Source organism: Acinonyx jubatus, chromosome C2 (assembly GCF_027475565.1).
Source record: "Acinonyx jubatus isolate Ajub_Pintada_27869175 chromosome C2, VMU_Ajub_asm_v1.0, whole genome shotgun sequence".
Taxonomy (NCBI): Eukaryota; Metazoa; Chordata; class Mammalia; order Carnivora; family Felidae; genus Acinonyx; species Acinonyx jubatus.
The window spans coordinates 108,072,570-108,099,208 of NC_069384.1; the positions used below are offsets into that span (position 1 = coordinate 108,072,570).

The window sequence follows — 26,639 nt, forward strand, 5'->3', positions numbered from 1 at the left end:
TTCTCCTCATATGTTCATATGGGGAATTTAAAAAACATGTTTTAATGCTCTTATTGAATTGTATTACTTATGTCATTTTAGGGTCTGTTCTATTGACTTTCTCCCTCCTAACTATGGAGCATATTTTCTTGCCACTTTGCATGCATGTTAAGTTTTGACTGTATGCTGGATATTGGTTGCTTTCTATCTCCTGTGCTGAATCTCTCCCTCTTTTGGTATGGGGGATTTTTTCTGGGACTCACTAAGTTACTTGGAAACAATCGATCCTTTCATAACCTGCCTTTAAAGTTTGTTAGAGCAGGTCCTGGACAGCCTTTAGTCTAGAGCTAATTTGGCTGCTGAGGCAATGCTTTCCTGAGGACTGACAGATGCTGTCTGTAGAGGAGGCCTTTCCACTTGGCTGGTGGGAGCACAAATTATGTTTGGCCCTGTGTGAGCTCTGGGGATTGTTCTGCTCATTCCTTTCCAGTGGGTCTTTCCTAAGTCTTGGGCTGTTTTCTTATACACAGGTGCATACCAACACTGAGCCAAAAACTTGGGGGATCCTTCAGCAAATCTCCCAGACCATCTCTGCATCTTCCTCCTTCTGGTTCTCTGCTGTGAACACTCTATTCATGTTGGCTTTCATGAACTGCATACTGTTTCTTCAACTCAGCAAGGCTGCTGGGCTCTGGGTTTGTCTTCTTTCTGGTACCATCCAGAAACTTGCTATAAGCTGGAGCACTCATAGGTCTAAATTCACTTGTTTTCCTTCTCTTACAAATCACTATCCTGTGTTGTTTGTTGTTCAATGTCTGAAAACTATTGCTTCACATATTAGGTATGGTTTTATAATGGTACAATGTGAGAGATGAGTCCCCATTCCTGTTATTCTACCATGTACAGATGGATATGTCCTCATGCTAAAATCAGACAAATTTGAATTCAAGACAAAAAGCATTAAAATGGACAGCTATTTTTGTTACCACTATAATCCATATGAAAGCATAATTGCCTTATACCTTTTGCACAGAATTAATTCCTTCATCTATTCCACAAATTTTGACTATCTATCATGTGCCAACACTTTTCTGTTACTGGACAATTTAAAAGGGGAGTCAATATTCCTACTCTCAAAAAGCTTCTAATGGAACACAGAAAGATATTAATAAATAAACACCTCCAGATAAAATGATCAATAGTGAATGTTGTAGAGAGAAGTAAAGTTGGGTGATATAATAAGTATCTATCAGATCAGAGCTTCCTGAGACATTGGTTATTTCACCTAAGATCCGAGTAACAAGAAGGAAACCACAATGCACAAAACAGGAAGAGGAACATTCTGGAAAGTGGGAATAGTACACACACTCTATTTATGTGAGTGAGCTTGTCTTATCTGAGGAAGAGAGAGAAGGCCAGTGTGGCTAGAGGGTGCTGGGGAAAGGGAAGGATACGGTCACCGAGAGACAGGCTCAAGCCAAGCCAATATACTTTGTGAGCATATCAAAGTGTGCATTTATTCTATGTGGAGTTTGGATGGAAAGCTGTTGGGAGATTTTAGGCAGAGGAGCAGGGGAGTTCATTCTGACCTCCATGTGAGATTCAAGAATGGAATCAGAAGATTACTGGAGGGTTGATTTCAGTAATCTATGAAGGAGATAGCTGGCTTGGACTAGAGTAGTGTTAGTAGAGAGATTGGGAAGTGGATGGATTTGCAATTTGTATGGAGGTAGATTTAACAAGTCTTACTATTGAATTGGATGAGGAAACCCTTTTAATTTTTGGTTTGAGTAACTGAGTTTGTGGTCTTACCATTTATTTATAGAGAGAAGAATGAAAGACAATCTAATTGGGGGATATAAAATAAAAACAACAACATAAAAAATGAGAAACAGAGACACACACCAAAAGAAAAACTTTAAAACACTTCAATTTTCCACTGACCAAGAAGAGAAAAGTAAAAATATAAAAAAAGACCAGGTTCAGAGTAATAGAAATATGTATTTAACCTTGTATCATTTTAAAAGAGAATATACTTTTGTTCCAAGGCTCATGAGGCATTTACATAAATTATCTGTGTATTAGGCATGAAAGGAAATGTCAAAAAATTCTAACATATGGAAATAGTAGAGACCAATTTTACTATAGTACAATAAAATTAGAAATAAATTAGGAAATTCAAATAGAATTAAAATGAATACTCAATACTTGGAAATTTAAAAGTATGATTTAGAAAATAATTCTTGGGTCAAAAAGGAGCACAAAACTACAATGTAAAAAGAAAAAAAATATTGTTAAAAATCTACATAATACATATAATGAATCCAAAGATGTGCTCAGGAAAACTGATAGCTTTAAACTTTTTCATTACTAAATAAGAAAAATAAATAAATCAGTACTCAACCCCCAAAACAGAAAATGGCCAACCAAATAGGTACATGAAAAACACTGTAGGGAAGTAACCATACCAGAAAGAAAGACCTAAAATGAATGAAATGATAAATCCAAGGGTAGTTTATTAGAATTGCCAAAAATACATGAATTATGAGCCAGAAGAAAAATAAGAAAACAAACTTATACCATGTTAGAAAAGGTATTAACAAATGAAAACATACGCTATACACAACATTATAATGAGTGAGAAAATTTGGTCTAAACATACCCATTTCTAGGAAAATATAAAATATGAAACTTGAGCCAAGAAGAAAAATAAAAGGAGAAATTTATAGAATAGCTTTCTTTTATGTCTCCAAGCCACAGATAAGTTCTAGGTGATTTATACTGTTCCAGAACATAAGGAAAGAAAGCAAACTTCATAATGTTTTAAATGAATTCAGAAAAACTCAAAAACATTATTTTTCAGTGGAAACAAAAAAAGTACAATTTCAGTCTAGCCCCATTTGTATATATTCACATGAGTATCCTAAATAAAATGTTAGCAATTAGAATCCAGGAAAACATAGAAAGTCTTATAAATTCATGATCATAAAGATTCCTTCCAAGAATGCTATAAATGATGATTAATTTTAACGAGTAAAAGGGGAAATATTATCATCCCTAATGATTTCTCAAGAAGTATTTGGTAAAAGTCACTATTTCTGATTTTTTTAAAAGGATTATGTGGGTTGTACCACACACACACACACACACACACACACGTACATACACACACTCATGGTATATATTTTATACATAACACTAAAAGTCTGTGTTGAACTTAACTGTGTATCAAACAGACTAATTCTGGGAAATATAGTCAAATAAACTTAGGAATTTCTCCATTAAAATGTCTTTATTACAGGTTTATAAAATGTAAAAAGCACAATAAAAGCCTTAAGACACTGTATAAAAGAAACTTGTTTAACTGTAATGGATAAACCAACAAAAAACCTTTTTTTTCAGTGCACTATTAACATGTCCTGAAAGACTTTTCATCATGATCAGTTTTGAATTTATGTACTAGAAAAGTTCCATTAAGATCAAGAGCGTCATTGTCATGTTAGCCATTGCCACTAGACAATAGAATGAAACACAATATTTTGATATTGAAAATAAATAGGTGAAATTATAATTTTTGTAGATAATATAATTATGTGGAATTTTCCAGAGAATACTAAAAAAAATATGAAGTACATTAAGAGTTTATAAAAGTGGCCAATAACAAAATTAACATACAAAAATATACTTTTCTTTATAAACAGTAATTAATTAGAAAATAAAGGACATAAGCTACAATATTAAAAACAAAATATTAAATTATCTAGATAATAATAAACTTAGAAAGAAATATGTAGAACTTTACTTTGAGGAAAACTCTGAAACTACCAAGCACCATAAGGAAGACTTAAATAAAAAGACAGTTCTTAGTCCTATAGTTAACGCTAAATATTTTTAAAATGTAAATTCCCCTGGAAAGCATTTATAAATGTATATAATTCCATTTAAAACACCAATTGGATTTTTTGTAATTTAATAGAAAATGATTTTAAATTTTATAAATTTAAATCAGTATAAATTCTGGAAAATGTTTAAGAAAGTCTGATGAAAGAGAGAGTAAGGAGATATATGCTTTCAAATAGAAAAAATATATTATAAAATAGCAGTCATAAAAATAACTGTATGCTGTAGGAACAAACTGACATTAATGGAAAGGACCAGAGAAACCATGAGTAAGCACATCAGTGTGAGAGTTTAGTGTGATAAATATGACATCTGATGTCAGGTGGAGGGGTGCAGGATTAGTTATGCAAAAAAGGTGGTGAAATAATTGAGGAGCCCATTGAAAAAATGAAACATCCCCAACAAGTTGTAGGTTGATTAAATGTTTATAGAAAATTAAATTATTAGATAATGCATAAATCAAAATTTTTATAATGTTGAGGAAGTTCCTTCTAAATTTTCAAGCATATTGTACACATGCACAAGAGAAGAGAGAGAGAGAGACAGAGAGATAGAGAAACAGAGAGAGAGAGAGAGAGAAAGAAGAAAAACATAAAAGCAAGGATGAATAGATCTTAACAAAATAAGAGAGAACTTGTGACCTGCAGAAATATAGTAAATGAGTTTCAAAATAACCTCAGGAACCAGGAAAAATACTTGCAACATGTATAATAGATGAAGAGCTAATTTCTCTAATATTAATAAATACATTAAAAATAAATTTAGGGGTGCCTGGGTGGCTCAGTCAGAAAGCATCCGACTTCAGCTCAGGTCATAATCTCACAGATCATGGATTCCAGCCCCACATCAGGCTCTGTGCTGACAGCTCAGAGCCTGGAGTCTGCTTCCTATTCTGTGTCTCCCTCTCTCTCTGCTCCTCCCCTGCTCATGCTCTGTCTCTCTCTTCTCTCTCAAAAAAAAAACAAAAAAACAAAAAAAAAACCAATAAAATATTAAAAAAACTTTTTTAAAACAAATTTAAAAACATATATACCATGATAGGAAAACAGGCAAAGGAGATGAAAGGCATTTCAGAAAGGAAAAGCGTAAATGACCAATGAATATTTGGAAGGATATTCCACTTTATCAGTAATCAAAGAAATGAAACTATCAATGAGTATTTTGAAGAGAAGCACATAACAAAACTCATTATTTTGGAAACGTGGGGACATTCTTACTTGAAATACATATTTGAGCAACTTTTCTAACAGTGTTTAAAATGTTTATCAAATGTAAAACATATATTTTTTACTCTAGCGATCCAACTGCTCTATTAATTAAACCAAGAAAATAATCCTGCAAGTATGTCAACACTCATAAATGAGGACGATGATGTGTGGTTTTACTTTGGTGTGCTCTGTCAGTGTTCACATCGGTGTTCTGATATCTTCAACCAAAGAATTCCAATTTCCTTCTTTATGTTTAATATAAAAGTAGAAACAACTGCATGTTTGTCAAGTGAAGCAAAAGAAGTAAGTATAGTACTGTAAATGAAATGGGTGAGGTCGATAAAGGGGATTAAGAGGACACGTGTGATGTGCCCTGAGTAATGTACAGAGTTGTTGAATTGCTATACTGTACACCCAAAACTAACATAACATTGTATATTAATTATAGTTCAAGTTAAAAAAGAGAGAGAAGTAAATGAAATCTATACTATCATTGAGATCAGTTAGACAAATCTTTTACTGACATTGTTTAATAAAAAAAAAAGATTAGAAAAACAGTATGTACAGTGCATTTACTTAAAACTCTTGACTGTATATCCATGAAAAGAAAACTGTCCAGAAACAGGTTCAGCTAATCATTTAGAGGGTTTTTTTTTTTTTACCTGAACTGTGGAATTTGGAGTGATTTTTTAATTTAATCTTTGTATTATTTGATTTTTTTAAACAAATACTATCTATTACTTTTACAATTTTTAACACTACAAAATATGTAAATTTAGAGAAAAAGGGATATGTCTAAGTAACATAATTTTAAAGTGGAACAGAAAGAAACTAATTATGGAAAAGGCCTTCATATCGAGACCAAAATCTACAATAGTTTTAGAATGGAGAGAAGCTAGATTGTAGGATTTTAAAAAAAGAAAATGAAAAGCTATAAGAGATAAATTTGGAACTTAGACTGGTTTTTCTTTTCCCCGTATTCCATTACCTCTTTTGTACTGCTCCAGCTTTCTCATCTCTTTTCTGCATTTTCTGCATTTCAATATTTAAAAAAAATTTTAATGTTTATTTTTCAGAGAGAGAGAGAGACACAGAGTGTGAGCGGGGGAGGGGTAGTGAGAGGGGGAGACACAGAATCTGAAGCAGGCTGCAGGCTCTGAGCTGTCAGCACACACCCTGATGCTGGGCTCCAACCCATGAGATCATGACCTCAGCCGAAGTCCAAGGCTTTACTGACTGAGCCACCCAGGCGCCCCTCTGCATTTCAATATTAATCTCCTCTCCTTCTTTACCTTAGAGATGACACCTGGTGGTATGCTATCTAGCTCCCCATTTCTTTGCTCACATTGCACGAAATGATCCATACCACCCCCTCACAAAGAGGTGTGCAAGCATAGGAAATGTTTTATGTAGGTTAAAAATGCACAAACAGGGTCTTGGATAGAAATACCATGCATTGGAGCAAGAAATATACGGATTTAAACACTGCTTTGTTAGGGGTTTTTCTTCAAAACCGATCCCTACCTTTTTAACACTTTATGTTATCCTTCTTCTTTGCTTCTGTCCAATTTCTTCTCTATTGCTTGCTATTTTCTCTATGGCCTGCAGACTCTCATCCATCTTTCACATTTACCCTCCACCCCTGCTTTCATTCTTTCTTTCGATAGCTGTTTCCTTCCATTTTGAACCTATGTAACATGTTAAAACTGGAGGCCTAGAGTTGTTCTTCTGAGTGTAAAAGGTAGTAGGTAGAACACAGTAATTAATTTTTGTTTATAGTAAAGACAGCACATCAAAAAAGAATGACAATGGGTGAACTAAAGAAACAAGACCACACAGAGTCAATACCACCTGATAAACTGCACACACTGGGAAGTTAACCTCGTAATGAAGGAGTTGTGTTTATACTTTCATGTTTCTCTAACAATACTGCTGTAAGAATGACCGTTTTGCAGGGAGGAGAATGCGTCTGTATTATATAGCAGTACAGTTAACCTTTAAATGCTGGGGTGGGGTTAGGAGGGTTGACCTCCCCCTCCCCCTGCACAGTGGAAAATCCATGGGTAACTTTTGACTTTCCCAAAACATAACGCTAATAGTCTACTGTTGACTAGAAGCCTTACTGATATCATAGACAGTTCATTAACACATATTTTTGTATGCTACATGTATTATATACTATATTCTCACAATAAAGTAAGTTAGAAAAGAAAATGTTATTATGAAAATCATAAGAGGGAGAAAGTACATTTACATAACCATGCTGTACTTACTGGGGAAAAAAAACCCAAGAAACAAAAACTGTGTGTAAGTGGACCTGTGCAGTTCAAACCGGTGGTGTTCAGGGATCAACTGTAATTAGTTCTTATTCATAGTAAGTCCTAGTACACTGCCTCCTCCCTCCCTTATTTCCTCCAAGCCCTGTGATTCTCTCCCTCCAGGTGATGCTTTGGATCATTTCACTTCTTTCCATCTCCCATCCCCACTCACAGCAGACGCCTCCCAACAGGCCTCCCCATCTTCTATCTGGACCCTCTAAAACCCATTCTACACACAGCAGCCAGGGTTATCTTTAAAAATATTTATATGATCATAGTAATCCTTACCTTAACACCCTTAAATGACTTCCAATGCTACTTAGAAGAGAATTTAAAGTTGTTAAAATTTAAAAATTTAAATTAACATGTTGTATGATGTCCTGCATGACCTCGCCTGGGCCAGCTTCCATGACTTCCTCCCAACACTGAGCCTCTCATTCACTGACCTCCAGACTCACTGGTCTTCTTTTAAGGTCTAGATGGGCCAACTACTTCCTATCTCAGGGCCCACATGCAAGCTGATCTCCCTCGGTGATTCTTTCCTTCCCACTCTTCACCTGGCCAACACTTTTCCCTCAAGCCTCACTTGCAGCAGATTTTGTGGTTCTCTTGCTCATTACCTCTTCCAATCTCTTCTGGTATAGCATCCTGACTGCATTACTCATACTGCTTTGCTGTCTGAGTTCTGAATGCGATTTATGTTTACCAAACAGAAGCTCTCATGCAAGGCTTGAATCCAGAACTGAGTTAACTGGAGAGAAAAGCAGGGTTTGAGGCGACCATTTTTATGAAGCAGAGCTTAGCCTAGGGGATGTGGTTCTGGGGTCAGCAGTAAGAATTATCACCTCTCTGATTCTGGCAGAAGTAGTAGCTCCTTTCATGGTCCATCTGTGGTGTGGCTTTGGGGACCATTTATGGCAGCTCATTCTAGGGACTATAGCTGAACCACTCATTCTGAAAGCCATTTAATACTCTGCAATGAATACTTTTGCATTTAAGGCTACCTAACACAGATTCTGCTATCTATGGCTGAACCTTGACTGTCCCTCCTCAATCTTCAATCAGACTCCTCAGTTGTACTCTTTAATTATATTTGACATTTCTTTCAGAGCACTTGTTCTAATTTGTAATTACATATTTACTCATGTGTTGGCCTGTCTCAATTGTTAGATTATCAGCTTCATGAGAACACAGTAAGTGCTTAACACACAACTGTTGAAGAAATTAATAAAGCAAAACTATATTAAGATTCTTCTTTACTTACTGCTTGATTACCTGCTTTCCTTAGGTTCTAGAACTGTAGATATATTGGTTGTTTGGATATAACTACTGTTAGTGATTGTCATTATTCATTCTGCATTCACCCAAAGTCATCTTGTATTGTTTTACTCTGGCAATACAGACTCCATTAGAAGTTCCTTCTTGAATCTGATCTCGCTACAATGACTAGGGTTAAACTAAGTTTCCCTAACATCCACTCTTGGATATGAAAGAATGTATATTTTGCAGAGAAAGTGTGTAAATAGTGGAGCACAATAAATCTGATATGAGATTTGGACAATTAGGCTAATGTGTTCCTGCTATACAAAGTCTTATTCAGGTTTTTTTTTTTTTTAGTTTATTCTGAGAGAAAGAGAAACAGAGAGAGAGAAAGAGTAGGGAGGGGCAGAGAGAGAGAGAGAGAGAGAGAGAGAGAGAGAGACAGAATCCCAAGCAGGCTCCACACTGCAGCATGGACCCTGATGTGGGGGTCGAACTCACAAATGTGTGAGATCATAACCTAGGCTGAAATCAAGAGTTGGACGCTTAACCAACTGAGCCACCCAGGTGTCCCTTTGGGTTTTTGATATCCAACTAGAAGAAGAAAAAAAAGGTTAGTGATAGGAAAGAGCAGAACATTATTGAAACTTGGTTTCCTCAGTTGTATCCTATGTCTTTCACATTAGACAAATTTGTACCGGTGTTTCATGTTAAAGGATGAAACATAGTTAGACCTAGAAAATCATCCATTATGCTATATTTCATATGAAGGAGGTCAGTGGGTAGATAGCACAAGATGATACAAAAGGAAATAAGACAGCTAAATCATGCAAAGAATGAGCTAGCAGACTCAGAAAGCTTACCTTTTATGACTGGCATGTACAAGTGTTCATGTGCAGATCTAGGTCATCTTTTGGTGACCTTTGAAGAGAACAAGCCTGCTCCTCTTCCTGGATTCTTTATATCAGTGAATGAAATTACCAACCTAAGAACCCAGACATTAACCTTGATTCTTCCTTCTTTCTTATGGATTCAACTGCTTCATCCAATTTGATCAATAACCACATTCTTTAAATTTCCCTTTTCTTAACCTTTTTTTTGGCTCTAATTTGACAGTATTATTAAAACAGCCTCCTAATTGGTTTTCCATCACTTCAATTTAGAATGATATGCCTAAAATCCAAATATTATCATATTACTCCCTGCTTAAAATCCTTTAGTGGCCTCCCTTTTTAGTCAGGCAAGACACTTTATGACCCCTTCTCATGCCTTACCACTCCCCCACCCATGCCCTCTTCCTACTATCTTTACTGAAATACTTTAAATTCCCAGAAGGCATTGGATCCTCTCCCTACTCCCCATCCCCCCAGGTTTTTGCACTCACTGCTCCATATCCCTGTTTCCCATACTCTTTATTTGGCTGACTTCAACTCAGTTTACAGGATTCTGTTTAGATATCACTTCTCTAAGAAACCTTTCCCAAACCCCAGTGCTTGGGTTACATTTAAACTTCATGGTTCTCTAAAAAATTCTATCCCTATCATAATTTATCATCCTTCTGAATTTGCCTCTTTACTTGTCTTCTTGTCCATTAGGATTAGGTTTTGTTTAATATTAAAAAATAATAACAGTGACTTAAACAAGTTGGAGGCTTATTTTTATTTATACAAAGGAAATCAATAAATGGGCAGTCCTGTGCTGGTGTGTCAACTTCAAAGTCATCATGTTTCTAGGACCCTTCTATTTTTCTAAACTTCCACAGCACATGGTTTCCATCCCTAGGTTGCCGCATGTCCAGGAGAACTCCAGCAATTATGTCTCCCTATCAGACAGTAGGAAGGAAGAGAAAGCAATGGATAAAAGATGGATTTACTCTGTTTAGTTTCCTTCTATAGTGCTTTCCTGGAAGTCTCACCCAATACCTTACCTGACTTTTTATTGTCTACCCCTAGCTACAGGGGTGACTGGGAAGTGTTACTTTTTCATTGGGCACATCGATGCTTGCCTTTACATGGTAAGGAAGAAGGGAAGGAGGGATTTTGAGTAGACAGCCAGCAATCACTGCTACCCTGGGCTATTTCTTCTTCAAGGGCAGGACTATTTGTTTTGTTTTGTTTTGTTTTTTGCATTGTCCTCAGACCTGAGCAGCACACCACACACTGAGTAGATGTTCAATAAGTATTCACTGAGCCAAATGCATAAATGGTTTAAAAATAAATAGTATAATATTGGCATGCTAACAGACTAGATTGTGCTTTCTCATATATGAAATAGAGAGTCTCCAAAGTTATTCTTTTTCAAGTTGTGTAATTATTTTTTATTTTCTAAATAAAATCTTATCTAGAATCCGATATGGAGCAATAAAAGTGGAATGCTTGGGTTGGAGCCAAGCAGCCTGCATCTTGATTTGCTCTCCCCTTCTAGATTCCCCATGAAGAGCCGTGTAATATCTTTTTAGTACTCCAGGCCTTCACAAATCACAATTTGAAGACAACTGAACTCATGATTCCACCAGCACAGGAATCTCTGAATTAAGGTACTATCGTATCATCAGGAAATAATCAACCCAGCTTGTTATCGACAAAAATTAAGCCAACTCTTTTGTCCCTGACAATGATGTCATTCATTCTTGGAATACTGAAATGCTATACCAAAATGCTGAAGTAAGAAAAGATGCAATTATAATGGCAAATGCAAAACATAACTTGGTGGTCTATATGGAATATTGAAAAGAAAACATACAGTCCTCTTGAGTTTCAATTTTGCTTGTTCTCAAGGTGTAACTCATATCCTAGTTCATCCATAAAGTCTTCACAGATATTCCCTGACTACCCACTTCTAAAGTAGATGTAGAGACTGGATGGAACTTGCCCATTAGATGCAGATCATGGAGTCAAGGGGAGATATAGTATAGAACACTGAGGAGTAAAGCTGGGATGAAAAAGTCAAGCAGACAGTGGGGCACAATTAATCTTCAGATGGTCAGAGAGGTAAAAATAAGTATGAGGCAAAAAGTTAAATACTAGCATAGAGTCAATGGATTTAAAAGAAAAGGTAGAAGAAAGTACACAAAGTAGTTAGCATATAAGGCTTTTTATCGGTTAGCTCTGACCACCATTGTAATAGCTACAATTCACTTTAACTTTAATATATGCTAGCATTCAAAATTTTTTTTTAATGTTTATTTATTTTTGAGACAGAGACAGAGTGTAAACAGGGAAGGGGCAGAGAGAGAGGGAGACACAGAATCTGAAACAGGCTCTAGGCTCTGAGCTGTCAGCACAGAGCCTGACGCGGGGCTCGAACCCACGAACTGTGAGATCATGACCTGAGCTGAAGTCGGACTCTTAACCGACTGAGCCACCCAGGCTCCCCAATGCTAGCATTTTGATGGGAATTTTACACATGTTCTTCTTAGTCTTCATACCAACCTTGAAAAACTGCTATTATTATCCCCATTTTTATCAACAAAGAAGCTGTGGCTTTAAAAAGATCAATTCTTCGTATCTTTGATGGGAAAGAAGGAACTATGAACTTGTGGTTCAGTATGTCTTAATCCAGTGCTGCTCTATGTTCTTTCCAACACCAAGATGTTGCTGTGATTGCTGAATTATAGTGCTCTCAGAAAGGATCTTCCTCTTTCATCAGTTTGGCTAACGGCTCTTCAGAGAGGTGTTTAAGACTGCTTCTGTAAATACAGCCTTTGGGGTGAGGACTGAAAAACTTGGTATTTAATGGTAATTATTTCTATTTACTCTTACCTTATGAACTCAGAAGTCTGCACAAACATTGACTCATAAATTGTGAGGTAATGGGTGCTAAACAACATTGACATTTATTATTTTCATGGTACAGTCTATCTCCTTCTTTGATCATCTCCAAAATATACCATCACATTCCTATTGGAAGAATCTCCTTTCATCGTTCAGAAAGGGTCCTGTTTCAGTGGGCAAGGACCTTCTACTGGAACCCCCTCCTGGGGGTTAAATTATGAATTTAAATAGTAGTTAATCAAGGAAACAAGATGCTACAGTTGTCCTGCCCCCACTGACCTCTATAGTTACATCTTTCTCATCTTACATTTTCCTGTTTCCTCACTGCCTGGATCTCCACCCCCATCCATCACTGGAAACCAGGTTGAACCCAGCAGTGACTAAATCTCTGAACCATCTCACTCCAACTAATTCATTGGTTGCTGATTGACTGAAAGGCCAACTTTTCCCTTTTAGACTATTTCTGTAAAGTTCACCAGTGAATCATGTGTCATCAAATGGCCACTGAGTCTCCTTAACAGAGAGACAAATGTTACCAAAGTAGAAGCAGTTGTACCTTTTCCTGGAGAAGTTGTTAGAAAGTGTACAAAGCTTTCCACAGCTGTACAGGACTGCACCTGGAGTGGTTCAAGGCTCTATTATATCAATTTTCTGAAATATTCTTCTGGTTTGGCCTCCTTCTCAGAGGAGGAATGTCTTGGGCTCCTTCCCACCAGCATCTCTTTCCTTCCTTCTGGCTGAGAACCAACCCCAGCCTTCTGGGCACTGATGCCTTCAAGAACAAGGTGGCATGTGAAATAAGAAACAACCAACTCAAGATTTTATAATTAAATAATTAGATTAATTAATCATGTAATTTAAAGTGAATAATTTACTTTCATCTGAATTATTCAAATGTTTTAAATTTGATGGATTTTTTTGGTAACTTCAATTATATGAATCATTGGCTCGAGTTATTCTGGGTGAATAGAGATTGCCTACATTTTTAGATACAATAGGTCCAACATGTAAGAATTTGATTTTGAAATCCTATGCTACATGAATTTCAAGCCCCTCTTAGGAATATATGGAGCAAGGAGGAAAAAAAGGACTTATTGTGATTTTGAATAGTTCAGCCAGTCTTCACTGGATTGTTAGTATTTTTCATTTTTTTGACATATGATTAGCTAATTTTCTTCCATGCCTGTAATGATTTATGTTTTTATATGTGATCATTTCTTTGGTTATCCTTACACTCTTAGCACAGTGTTGGGCACATCCATGGCACTAGTAAAAATTTACTTTGAAACTGATTTTTTTAAATAAAATATTCTAGGGGCACCTGGGTGGCTCAGTTGGTTAAGCATCTGACTTTGGCTCATGTTATGACCTCGCAGTTCATGGGTACAAGCCCCGCATTGGGCTCTGTGCTGACAGCGCAGAGCCTAGAGCCTGCTTCGGATTCTGTGTCTCCCTTTCTCTCTGCCCTCCCACCACGCATGCTCTGTCTCTCTCTGAAAAATAAATAAAAAACATAAAAAATATTTAAGGTTTAAAAATAAAATTTTCTAGTGTGTGGATTATGATAAATACCAACTTCTCCTACTGGCCACTAGTGATAATAGTAGGTTATATTCTCATGGAACACTTAGAGTAGGATTTTGTTTTGTGATGGACTTTCTTAAAGATAAGCAAATAATGGGCTATTTTAAAAGCTTCAAACACTTATGTTAAAATACATCTGTTTCTTAATTGCCCTGAAAATCTTTCCCAGTCTGGGTGTTGTAAGTGGGGCTTCCCTAAAAATAAGCAAGAGTTCAAAATTGGCCACAAATAAGCCCAAAGAGAATAAATTTAAAATGTGGCTCCCTGCCATCTTGCAATGTTCTTACAGTAAATGGGAAGTGCTATGCCCCCTCCCTTAACTATTCTTTGGCTGATGGCTTTTCTTGGGAATATATTTTCCTAGAGAAATCCTACGAATGGTTGTTTCCTTGAAAGGGCGTGTGCTTTTGCTGGTGAATGTTGATATAGGAAGAAGATGAAAGAAATGTGAAGGGCTAGAAAGGCCCCACAGTTGGTGTAGGGGAAGGGGCAGGGAGAGATTCATGTTTGTTGAGTCCCTATTTTAGCTAAGTGCTAACATCTAACATAATTTTTACTCTGTTAGATGATATTATTGCCCATTTTATTGATGAATCACTGAAAATTAATGAAATTGCCTAAATTCACTTTTCTTTCAGAAAAAAAGGGAAGAATTTGAAGTTAATAGATTGAAAACAGAATAGTAGGTCTGTTAAGAAGGAACACCTATGCTGCTTCTCTTCATCAGCCTAGAAGCAGGTCACACAGGGTGGGATCTCACTCGGGCAGACATGAGCCCTACACACCAGCTTCATCTCCTCCTGATGGGAGATGTCTGATGTCTAATTAACAGAGGACTATGCTTTTAGTACCATAATCAGAGAGGAAGGTTCACATGTAAATACCCTGAAGAAAGGCAGCACATAGCTTTCAATTAACACTCAAGTGTTAATAACAATTATGCTACTATACTTACCAAGCATATGGTGAGCACTTGACATATAATTTCTATTTGATTCATAATCACCTTAAAAGTGTTATTTACATGGTAAATATGAAGCAATTATAACTTAGAGTAAATTATTATTACAAGGAATGGAAAGGCCAGTATTGGACACCAAATCTTTTTTTCTCCTTTATTCCCTATAATTTATTTATTTTTTTATAATTTATATCCAAGTTAGTTAGCACATGGTGCCACAATGATTTCAGGAGTAGATTCCTTAAGCCCCTTACCCATCAAATCTCTACTCTTAAATGCAGTAGTAATCACGTTTCAGCGTTGCATGTGAAATTAAAAGTGATTATTATCTGGACATTTACTGTTTTTTTTGACCACCTGACCCCAAAGGGGTATTGTTTTTTTGGTAACCTTACCCTCATTTTCCTACTCTCAGTCCAAGTGCTTTTTAGTGGTTGACTCCATTTTCAGAAACAGAAGTTGCCCCAGATGAGTCTAAAACTGGTCAGCTCGCACCATCTTCTTGGCCATAGTTATTGGTTCCAGATGGGCATGTATGGAAATGAGAACTGATAAAACACAGAACTAACATTTGGGCTTCTGAGAAAGAGAGACTTTATCTATTTGTTGCAGATTTGATAGTATGAGTGTGAAGTCGGGTGCTGCAGTTATTTTGTGATGATCAGGATGAGTCTAAAGCTGCCAATGCCTACCACCTAGAACATGGGAATGGAGAATGGCACAACTAATCTTTATGAGTCAGAATAGAGAGATGAATCCTGATGGTCATTTGTCCCTGATTCAGACTCTACCAGAAGATATCATTATTGAAATACTCTACAATTATATGAGACAATGCTTTCCTTTTTTTGTTTATGGCAATTTGAGTTTCCTATTGTTTGGGAGTGAACAAATCCTGATATTTTAATTTTACTCAAAAGCACTAACCATAAAAGCAATTATTACACTAGTTAACTAGATTACACTAAAATTAAGCCCTTATCCATGTGAAAAGTCATCATAATTTGGAAGACAAGATCCCACACAGTAAAAAATATATAACACATAAAATTGAAGGATTAGTATCCAAACTATGTAAAGAATCTTAGAAATCAGACCATAATGACAGAAAAAGTAACACATTCATTTTTATAATAAAACTGGCAAATATGCACAAAAATTATTTTAAAGGATTTAAATGAAACGTGATTTCCTGTTAATACCACACCTCCATTCTCCTTGCCCAAAGATACACATTTTTGATCTTTTCTCTTTGCATTATTCTCTTGGTTAAACCAAAATATATACTAACATGTATTCTTTATATCAGTAAAACTGTATCATGGTATGGGTATGCATATGAGGAAGGACCCCTCAGCCTGGCTGTTCCACACACAGTACATACCCCCTAGCCAATCTCTCTCTAAAAATGTTGACTTAGAGGGGCACCTGGGTGGCTCAGTTGGTTAAACTTCTGACTCCTGGTTTTGGCTCAGGTCACAGTTTCATGGTTGGTGAGCTTGAGCCCTGCATTGGGCTCTGCGCTGACACTGAAGCCTGCTTGGGATTCTCTCTTTCCCTCTCTCTCTGACCCTCTGGCAGGGCTCTCTCTCTTTCTCTCTTGCTTTCTCTCTCTCTCTCTCTCTCTCTCTCAAAATAAATTAATAAAATTAAAAAAAATTTATTTAAACATGTTGACTTAGAGATGATGGGCTTTCCCCTCAGCTGCAGGAATCCTGTGTGCTCTGAGAGTAGCCTGTTTTCTCAATTCAGTCTTCAGCCTTTCAATGTGATCTCCGGAACCTCGTCAAAATAATCAGTGAAATAATTTCACCCCTTTCAATTGTCAGTGTTGCTATCAATTCAATGTCAGTGGTACACCTTTATTTTTATTTCCATGGGATCTAAGGAAGAGAAGTAAACATATTTCCCCAGTCTTTAATTTGGAAGCTATGGTAAGCAGATTTCTCAGATGGCCCCCAAATTCTCATCCCCTGGTATACGTGCTCCTCCTGGTTATCAGGCAACACTAATCTAGGTGTTGTTGGAAGTGATTTTGCAGATGTAAAATCCCAAATCAGCTCATGTCAGATTGTCTGGATGGGTTTCATCTAATCACACTAGCTCCTAAAATTTGAGTCAAGAGGTCAGAAATGGAGGAGGCCAGAGATCTGAAGCACAGGAAGGAGTCTATGCACCATCACTGGCTTGAAAATGGAGGGGGCCATGTAGCAAGGAGTGCAGGTGATCTCCAGGAGAGGAGAGTGGTCCCCAGCTGACAGTCCACAGGGATACAGTGCCCCCAGTCCTACAATCACAAAGAATGAAATTCTGCAAACAACCTGAATGAACTTAGAAGCGGATTCTTCCTCAGAGCTTCCGGAGGGCAAATCAGCCCAACTGATCTTGATATCAATTTTTAAGCCATGAGCAGAAAGCTTAGCCACATCATGCCTGGACTTCAGAACTGTGAAACTAATAAATGGATGTTGTTCTAAGCCACTGAGTTTGTGGCAACTTTTACACAGCATAGAAAATGAATAAAAAGTCTAACTTCAAATACCAATCTCAGAAGTTCTGTCCTTTTAAAAAGTTCCACAGGTATTAACCTCTCAGGTTAAGTGCTGGAATTGTACTCTACTGTCTGAAAGCAAGTCTCCTGCGGTAGATTGGTTAGTGAAGAAGCACCATGGTACTGGATCAGGGTCATGATCTTTTCTCACAAGAAGAAATTTCTCGGGAGTTTTAGAAGCCTTGAAGGTTGAGAAAACCTGAGAGTCCTGCCTGGATGGTGAACTTTTTGTCAGGTTGAATTCTAGACATTCATTCATTCAATAAGCATTTGTGAGCATCGACAGCACTCCAGGTACAATAGTCTATTGGATAAAACTTGTGCAAACAACACGCAGTAAATACTGTAATAACCTTGCTAGTCAAAGTGCGAGGCACTTGGGAGTATCCTAAAAGTACTGAATCTCAGACCTCACAAGAGACCTACTGAATCAGAATCTGCATTTTAACAACACCCAGAAGATTTGTTGTTTTTCTTTTAATGTTTATTTATTTTTGAGAGAGATAAACAGAGTAGGGAAGGGGCAGAGAGAGAGAGGGAGACACAGAATCCGAAACAGGTTCCATGCTCCGAGCTGTCAGCACAGAGCCCGATGCAGGGCTTGAACTCATGAACCGTGAGATCATGACCTGAGCCAAAGTTGGAGGCTTAACCAACTGAGCCATCCAGGCACCCCAAGTCAGCTTCAGTCTTATAACGGTAATATTAAACATAGTCTAAGGAAGAGATATTTTCTGTCTCTTAGAAATTAAGGTGATATAACTGATTACTAATAGCATAATAATCATTACCTTTGGCCAGTAGGTTAACTCTGAACTTTATCCACAATTAAAAAAAAAATGTTTTTCTTGACATTTCTATTGTCCCGTCCAGCTTGCATCACATTTCATCTATTACATTCTTCATATAGCTCAGCTTATCTTCAGACTAAGAAATTATTTTTATTTATCCTAAAGAAAAGAATAGAGAGGATTTTGTGGAGATGGAACGGAGAGAGAGGACATATGTGAGCAATAATGGGATAGAGCATCAGAAAGTCAAATCAAGTAAGACTGAGGGCATTATTGCAATAGATAGATGGGTTGGTCTGAGTGATTTATACATCACTTCTACACCAAAATTACTTGGAAGTTATTAAGATGGTGGGATAAACACTTGTTGAATCTGAACTATCAAATTAAATGAACTTTCATTAATTGCTTCTACCTGTAGTACCTGACTCCGCCTTTCCAGAAACGCTTCTCAAATCAAACATAATTGTAGATACATGAAGATATAATTCATTTAGTATACCGCTAATCTGAAAAATTACTGTTCTATATCCAGGATGATCATAAATCTCTGGGGGAGAGATGTTTATATTTCTTTTGTATTCCAAATAACTATTTACCATATAAAAGGCATGCTTCCAATAAATCCTTATTGATTAATGAGGAAATAATTAAATAGTATGGAAAAGATATATAGCTGATAATTTTAGCCTCTTAATAGGTGCTTTGGCCCTAGGTCTTTACATCCTGACTTGCCCTTGAGTCACACACATCGGGCAATCTATGAAATTAAGCCTTGAGTTTCCAATGGATTATGGTAATTATTTGAAGCTCTTTTTTCCCAGCTATTTCCACATTGATGAAGCACATTCTCAGAGGTTTCAGAATTGTGCTGCTGGAGGTTCAGATAGTTTTGATCAGAACACCCTCCTTCAGGTGGTCCCCAGAAACTGAACTTCTAGTTCTGGCTTTCCAGTTGACACCTAACTGAACCTATGAATTTCATGTGTGGGAAGGGGATTGTTTGACTTTGGCAAACTCTTTTCAAGCATTTTAGCTTTAATGTGCCTATCAATGTTGATTTTAAAGAAGCATTATTATTAAGGATCAATAGCTTTGGAGGAATAAGTAATGGGTCAATCTTTCCCTTTCTACATGCCTCTAGATACATGAATATTCTTAGAAGCTAGAAAAAATTTGCCTTTGCTAGCCTTGTAATATATTGATTTCATTGCCTGTAGTCAGATAGGTCTGACTTAGCCTTCCATTATTTTTTTCTCAGTAGCTGACATATCAAAATCCATACTATTTTATTTTGTTTTGTGGAAAGGTAATATAGTAGAAACATGACAACTGAAGGCTTCTTCTGAATAGATGGGAATGATTTCTACCAAGCATACAGACATTTGGTGGTTTCCTGCCATTTGTAACTCCATAGTCTCTGTACCTCACTGAATTTGGTTTGAGTCAATGATTGTATTAAGAGTGTAGTAATACAAGTTAAACACTCTCTAAGAGGAATATTGTATTTAATGATACTATTTGCACCTGGGAATTAACTGTTGCTCAGACCAGTAAAGCAGATAATCACATAACAGCTTCTTTAGAATATAATATTGATCTTTCCCTATCTCTGCTACCATTTTAATATGAGACACATTTAACTTTGAGTTTCACATTGAGTCATAAAAGTTACCAGAAAAAGGTACCTAGCATAATTAAAAAGTCATCTTGTACTTTATTGCAATATAAGCACAGGGTTCCAGTACATTACAAATTCAGCTTAAATTTTATACTAATATTGGCTGAGTTTTGTATCTTCTGTTTTATGTATGTATATTGGGCTCCCCTCAGTCTGAAAGAAATGGTTTTCTTGTAGGATAATAATGAACACCATGACATAATGATTTCATGACTTCCTGTCAGAAACCTTGCTGCTGGAGCTTGATGTAATGAAAATCGGATTTTTATGCAACTTAATTAACTGTTATCTCCCATTCTCTCCATGTAGTAAAATTAAATGAAATTTCTTCCTTAAATGATGGAAATACAATCTCTTTAATGGAAAAGTTTAATAAATAAATGTTAATAAATGTAAAACAGCATACTAATTTCTTATTTTTTAAAAAAGTATTTTATTAAATAAAAGATGCATTTAATTTGGAAAGAAAGATGTATTCAATTTAGAAAGAAAAAAGTTAATTTCCGGGGGAAAAAGTCTGCCTTTAGATATATGATTTGGTAGCTCATGAAAAATATTGGGGTTTTTTCCCCTGAAACCTAATCTCTCAAACTACATTATCCTTACCTCAGAGTCCAATTGTTTTGTATACTGAATAAATAAAAGAGATGTAAGTTTTCTTTAAAAGAATCTTTGACACACCTTAATTCAAGAAAAGAAGCAACTTAAAGAGAATTTTTTTTAAGGTAATTTTAATGATTAACAATTGTTTGGGGAAAGAATTCATTTCTCAAATGCTACTACTTCGGTTGGTTTAATAAAACAAGGAAATTCGTAAGACATCATTTTCACAGTTTTGTTTATGTTTATTTATTTATTTTGAGAGAGAGAGAACACGTGTGTGCAAGAGTGAGCAAGTGCAAGCAGGGAGGGGCAGAGAGAGAGGAGAGAGAGAGGAGAGAGAGAATGCTAAGCAGGTTCTATATTGATACCTCAAGAACCTGAGCAGAAATCAAGAGTTGGTTGCTTACCCAATTGAGCTATCCAGGCACCTGCAGCATGCCTCAATAGGTTAAGTGTCCGCCCTTTGATTTTGGCTCAGAACACAGTCCCAGGATCCTGGAATCAGGCCCCTCTTTGGGCTCCACCCGGTACATGGAGCCTACATGGAGCTTGCTTGAGATTCTCTCTCTCTCTCCATCCCTCTCCCCCACTCATGTTCTTTCTCTCTCAAATAAAAAAATTTTTAAAATAAATACTATGTTTGAATATCACATGTTTTAGAGCTGCTGATGAGTGCAATAGGTAGGGAAATAAAATAACCAATGTAAATATTTGAAAAGATTAAATGGCATTATCTTGTTTTGCAAATTACATGATATAAATCTGAGGGATTCTAGTAAAACTAACTTATAGAATGATAAAGAAGACTAAATACACTGCTGTATACCAATTGATTGTATACAAGATTGATAGTTTTTCTGTATACTAGTAATAAATACATAGAAATTAAAACTTAAAATACCTTTTGTGTCTAGTTTCTTGCACTTCCATAATGTTTCCAAAGTTCATCAATGTTGTAGCATGTATCAAGTTCATTCTTTTTAAGTAAAATTCTATTGTATGAATAGTCCTATACTTTGTTCATCTATTATATTTTGATGGACACTTAGGTTCTTCCTAGAATTCATTCCTTTTTATAGCTTAATATTTCACTGAATGGATATACCACATTTTGTTTATCTATTTTTCAGTTGATGGACATTTGTATTGTTTTTACTTTTTGGATATTATGAATAATGCTACTATGTACATCTACAAACAATTTTTTTTGTGAACATGTTTTCAGTTATTTTGGGTATATACAGAGGACTGTAATTTCTGGGTCATGTGGTAAATTCTATTTAACTTTTTGAGGAAATGCTGGACTTCTCTACAGTGGCTACACCATTTTACATCTCCAGCAGTAATGTATGATGGTTCCAATTTCTCCATACCCTCATTAATACTTGTTCTCTTTCTTTCTTCTTTCTTTCTTTCTTTCTTTTGTCAACCTAATGTATATTAAATAGTATCTCATTGTGGTTTTGATTTGTATTTTCCCAATGATTAATGATGTTGAACATATCTTTCCATATGCGTGTATCTTCTTTGGGAAAATGTCTGTTCAAATTCTTTCCCTGTATTCAAGTTGGGTTATTTGTCTTTTTATTATTGAGCTCTAAGTGATCTTTATATATTCTAGATATTAGACTCTAATCAGATATATTATCTCCCATTGCAGGGGTTATCTTTTTACTTTCTTGATACTATCTTTTCATGGACAAAAGCTTTTAATTTGATGAAGTCTAATGAACGATTTAATTTTTAAGAAACTAAATAAGGGGGCACTTGGCTCAGTCGGTTAAGTGGCCAACTCTTGATTTTGGCTCAGGTTCATGAAGTTTGTGAGATGGAGCCCCTCAATGGGCTTTACACTGAGCTGTGGGGTCTGCTTAAAATTCTCTCTCTCTCTCTCTCTCTCTCTCTCTCTCTCTCTCTCCCTCTCTCTCTCTCTCTCTCCCTCTCTCCCCCCCCCGCCGTCCCTCCCATGTTTGTGCTCTCTCAAAAAAAAAAAAAAAGAAATTTAATAATGAAGAGTATTTCATTTTTACACACATATTAAACATTATAGGTCTCTTCATTTCTGTGAGTACACAATTGCTATCTGTTAAACATTTTCCTCCAGCTCTGAGATCTTCCTAACATTTTGTGTGTGTGTGTGTGTGTGTGTGTGTGTGTGTGTGTGTGCGCGTGCACGCACGTGCGTAGTTCTGCTAGTGACAAGGTCCTTCAGGTTTTATTTATCTGATAATGTAATGGAGGGAGGTGAGATAATTAGCTTTGCTATTTAAAATTTTCTGTACTGTAATGTTTTACTTTTTACAACAAGCTTCTTTTAGTACTATCAAACAATAAGAGTTTAAAAAGAAAAACATTCAATTTCAACAAGGGTTGAATTTATTCATTAAGACAATCTTCTTATATTAACAGGTTACTCATTACAAAGAAAAGAGATAACAAAATTTTGTTTGATCTCTTCATTTTTTCCAGCTTACTGAGTTTTTTGTCCCTCTATGCACTAATGTTAGCTATTCCTCAAAAACTCACTTATTGAATATATTCTAAATAATACATCTATCAAGGCATTTCTGAGAGGGGCAAATAAAGTCAAGATGGGAAAAAGATTCACAGAAAATTAGGTCAACCAGTTCTATTATGATGATTACATGAGTGGAAAGGTTTCAAAATGGAACTTATTTTCTAACTTAATATTCTTTAATGTCAAATTTTCTTACATATATTTAATGATAGTGGTAAGAGCATGGAATGATGTTGATAATATAAAGTAACTTTTCATTCACAAATGCGTAACTTTAAAGAGTAAGAGAAGTTCTACAGAGAAAAAGGTTGAAAGCAATATAAAAGTATTCTAGTCTTCCAGACACTTGAGAATTATTCATAATGCTACTTTTCATGATGCTATCATGATGCTAATTATTCATGATGCTATCATAGACATTTCCTGTATGCAGTCTGGAGGAAGATGTAGAAAAGTAATTCAGTTTTATTATTTAGGCTATTTATAGTCTTAGGTGAGCAACTGGTATTTCACAAAGTGAGTTATGTTTTGACAGATTGAGGTTCTTCATGTAGGTGATGAAAAAAGATAATTAATTTCTAAAAGTGAATTTAATCCACATAGGCAACTTATCCGTACATTGCAATTTGGAGGAGGAATGGTACTGTGAAGTGAAAGATTTGTTATTTCTATCCTCGGTAACTGGATGATTTATTTTGTAAGTGCGTGTGTATTACCTGTAGTGTAGCAACACTGGACATAAAATTAGAATACATAATTTTGAGTCTTGGATTTTTTCTTAACTAGTGGGATAAGCATGAGTAAGTCATTTAAACATTTCTAAACTGAGGAGAACCTGGGTGCCTCAGTCGTTTAAGTGTCCAACTTCGGCTCAAGTCATGATCTCACAGTTCATGGGTTTGAGCCCTGTGACAGGCAGGCTCTGTGCTGTGTGCTGACAGCTGACCTATCATATAAGATTAATGAGAGATCAAAATAAGATAATGTTTATAAAGGCAGTTCATAAAATTCTTTACAAATAAATGTATCATTATCCCTCACTCATCATTGTACCATTCTCTATCCATGGGCTTATTCTTTAATGATTATCCTTATGATATTTTTCTGAATATAAAAGTCACATTTTCTGTAAGCAAAAATACAAATAATTAAATACCTCCACCAAATAATAAATGTTTGGTTACCTTTCCATCTAATTATTACTGGTAATTATAGATAGCTTTTAAAAATGTGTATTATTAAATATATGATCTTCATAGCATTTCATTTTGTTTTATTTGGCATTACACTATGAATATTTTCCCATGTCCTTAACTATACTTTAAGCAATCTAATGACTGTATAGTATGTCATCATATAGTATACAACCTATTTAATTGGTTCTCTCGGGTCAAACATTTATAGTTTAAGACTTTTGTGACATACTCCCAAACTATTCTTACTTACTATTTCATAATCAACATTTCACAATAAAAGAGGTTATTTCTTAATGGAAACCCCACCCCAAACTGGGTATTATATAATTTTTCTTACTACATTGTTATCTTAAATTGATTTTAATAATTTATGTGCACTATTGCAATAGCTTCATAAATTATCTTCTCTTTCTACCCTTACTATCAATAAATTCTCGTAACAGTAACCTTTAAATTTTAAATTATGAAATATTTTTACCAGATTTTAATTTAGATATAACTTACATATAAAATTTGCAATTTAAAGTATATGATTCAATGGTTTTTAGCCTATTCACAAGATTGTGTAACCATTACCACAGTCTAATTGAAGAATTTTTTTATCAAAAGTACTTCATACCTATTAGCAGTCACTTCCATTCCTTTTTCTTCCATTCTCTGTCAATGACTAATCTAATTTTCATCTCTATGATTTTACCTGTTCTGGATATTTCATATAAATGGAATCCTAGAGAATGTGGCTGTGCAGGAAAAAGCACATCAGGCTTAGGTTACTCAAACTGTGCACATGACCAAGAAAGGTCTATTTTCAGAATTGCCCCTTGGCCAGCTCTGGGACCTGAGTTCTGAGCCCTTGCAGTGTTCAACCTGGTAACTCTTTGTATGCCAGCAGACTTGGACCATGCTGTATCATTTGCCTGTATACTTTATGTTAACTATATGATTAGTGTGAAACCTATTTTTTTGCTCTGCAGATCTGGAGTCTGAGTAGCTGAATGTGAGTACATAAGTAGCTGAATCTGAGTAGCCTATGTGACTGACCCTGAGTAAAAATCCTGGACATCAAGGCTCATGTCAGCCTCCCTAATGGACAACACTTTGCATCTGTTGTCACACACATCTGTTGCTGTGAGAATTAAGTGCATCCTATGTGACTTCACCAGAGGCGTTCACTTGGAAACTTACACATGGCTTCTCTTCAGCTTGCTCATATGCACTTTTTCCTTTTGCTTTTCATTGGCATCCTTTTCTGTAGTAAATCAAAACCATGAATAATATAACAACATCTGGTTCTTTTGAGTTTTTCTAGTGAGCCATCAAGTCTGAGGATGGTCTTGGGAACCACTGACAGAGGGAATTTAGTGTTTGGCTTCTTTAATTTAGTATAATGTTTTCAAGGTTTATCCATACCATATGTATGAGTACTTTGTATCTTTTTTATTTCTGAATAATATTTCATTGTATGGATATACCATATTTTGTTTATGAATATATCTGTTAATGGACACTTGGGTTATTTCTACTTTGGGGATATTATGAACAGTACTGCTATGAAAATGCATGAACAAGTTTTTTCTGTGAACTTATGTTTTCAATTTTCTTTTGTATATAACTAGGAGTGGAATTGCTGGGTCATATGGTAACTCTATATTTAACTTTTTGAGGACCTGCCAAATTGTTTTTCACAGCAATGCATCATTTTACACTTCTACCAGCAATGTATGAGAGCTCCAATTTCTCCACATCCTCACCAACCCTCGTTTTCTTTCTTTTTTTATTATGACCACCCTAGGGGGTGTGAAAAGGTATCTTGTGGTTTTGATTTGCATTTCCCTGGTAAATATTGATGTTGAGCATCTTTTCACATGATTATTGGTTGCTGTATATCTTCTTTGAAGAAACACCTACTCAGATCCTTTGCTCATCTTTAAATTGGGTTATTTGTCTTTTTATTGTTGAGTTGTAAGAGTTCTTTATATATTCTGGATACCAGACCTTTATTATATATATGACTTACAAATATTTTCTCCCATTGTGTGGGTTCTCTTTTCATTTACTTGATGGTATCCTTTGAAGCACAAACAGTTTTAATTTTGATGAATTTATTTTTTCTTTTGTTTCTGGGGCTTTTGATGTCATATACACACTATATTAAACATTCAGAAAAAAATAATATGGCATGTAATTATGTACTCACAACAGTTAACATTTTTCTGCAGTATTTGTGTTTTTTTTAGAAAGTAACATGTGACTTAACATCTATCTTTTCCTGTTTTTGTTTTCACTCATAGTATATAAAAATCCTGAAGCTGATAT

At 35.7% G+C, this 26,639-nt stretch overlaps 1 long non-coding RNA gene across 6 annotated transcripts in view; it reads right to left on the minus strand.

Annotated features, from left to right (window-relative positions):
- The window catches only part of LOC113599917 (uncharacterized), a 91,769-nt gene that overhangs the window by 42,307 nt on the left and 22,823 nt on the right, over positions 1-26,639 (minus strand). For 5 of the 6 annotated variants that reach the window (XR_008297911.1, XR_008297913.1, XR_008297914.1 and 2 more), the window contains exons 3-4: positions 18,326-18,484; positions 9,529-13,210 (exon numbers count right to left, since the gene is read on the minus strand). This is a non-coding gene — a long non-coding RNA (uncharacterized LOC113599917). The remainder of the gene's footprint in view (positions 1-9,528; positions 13,211-18,325; positions 18,485-26,639) is intronic. The other variant, XR_008297912.1, reaches the window with a different exon arrangement.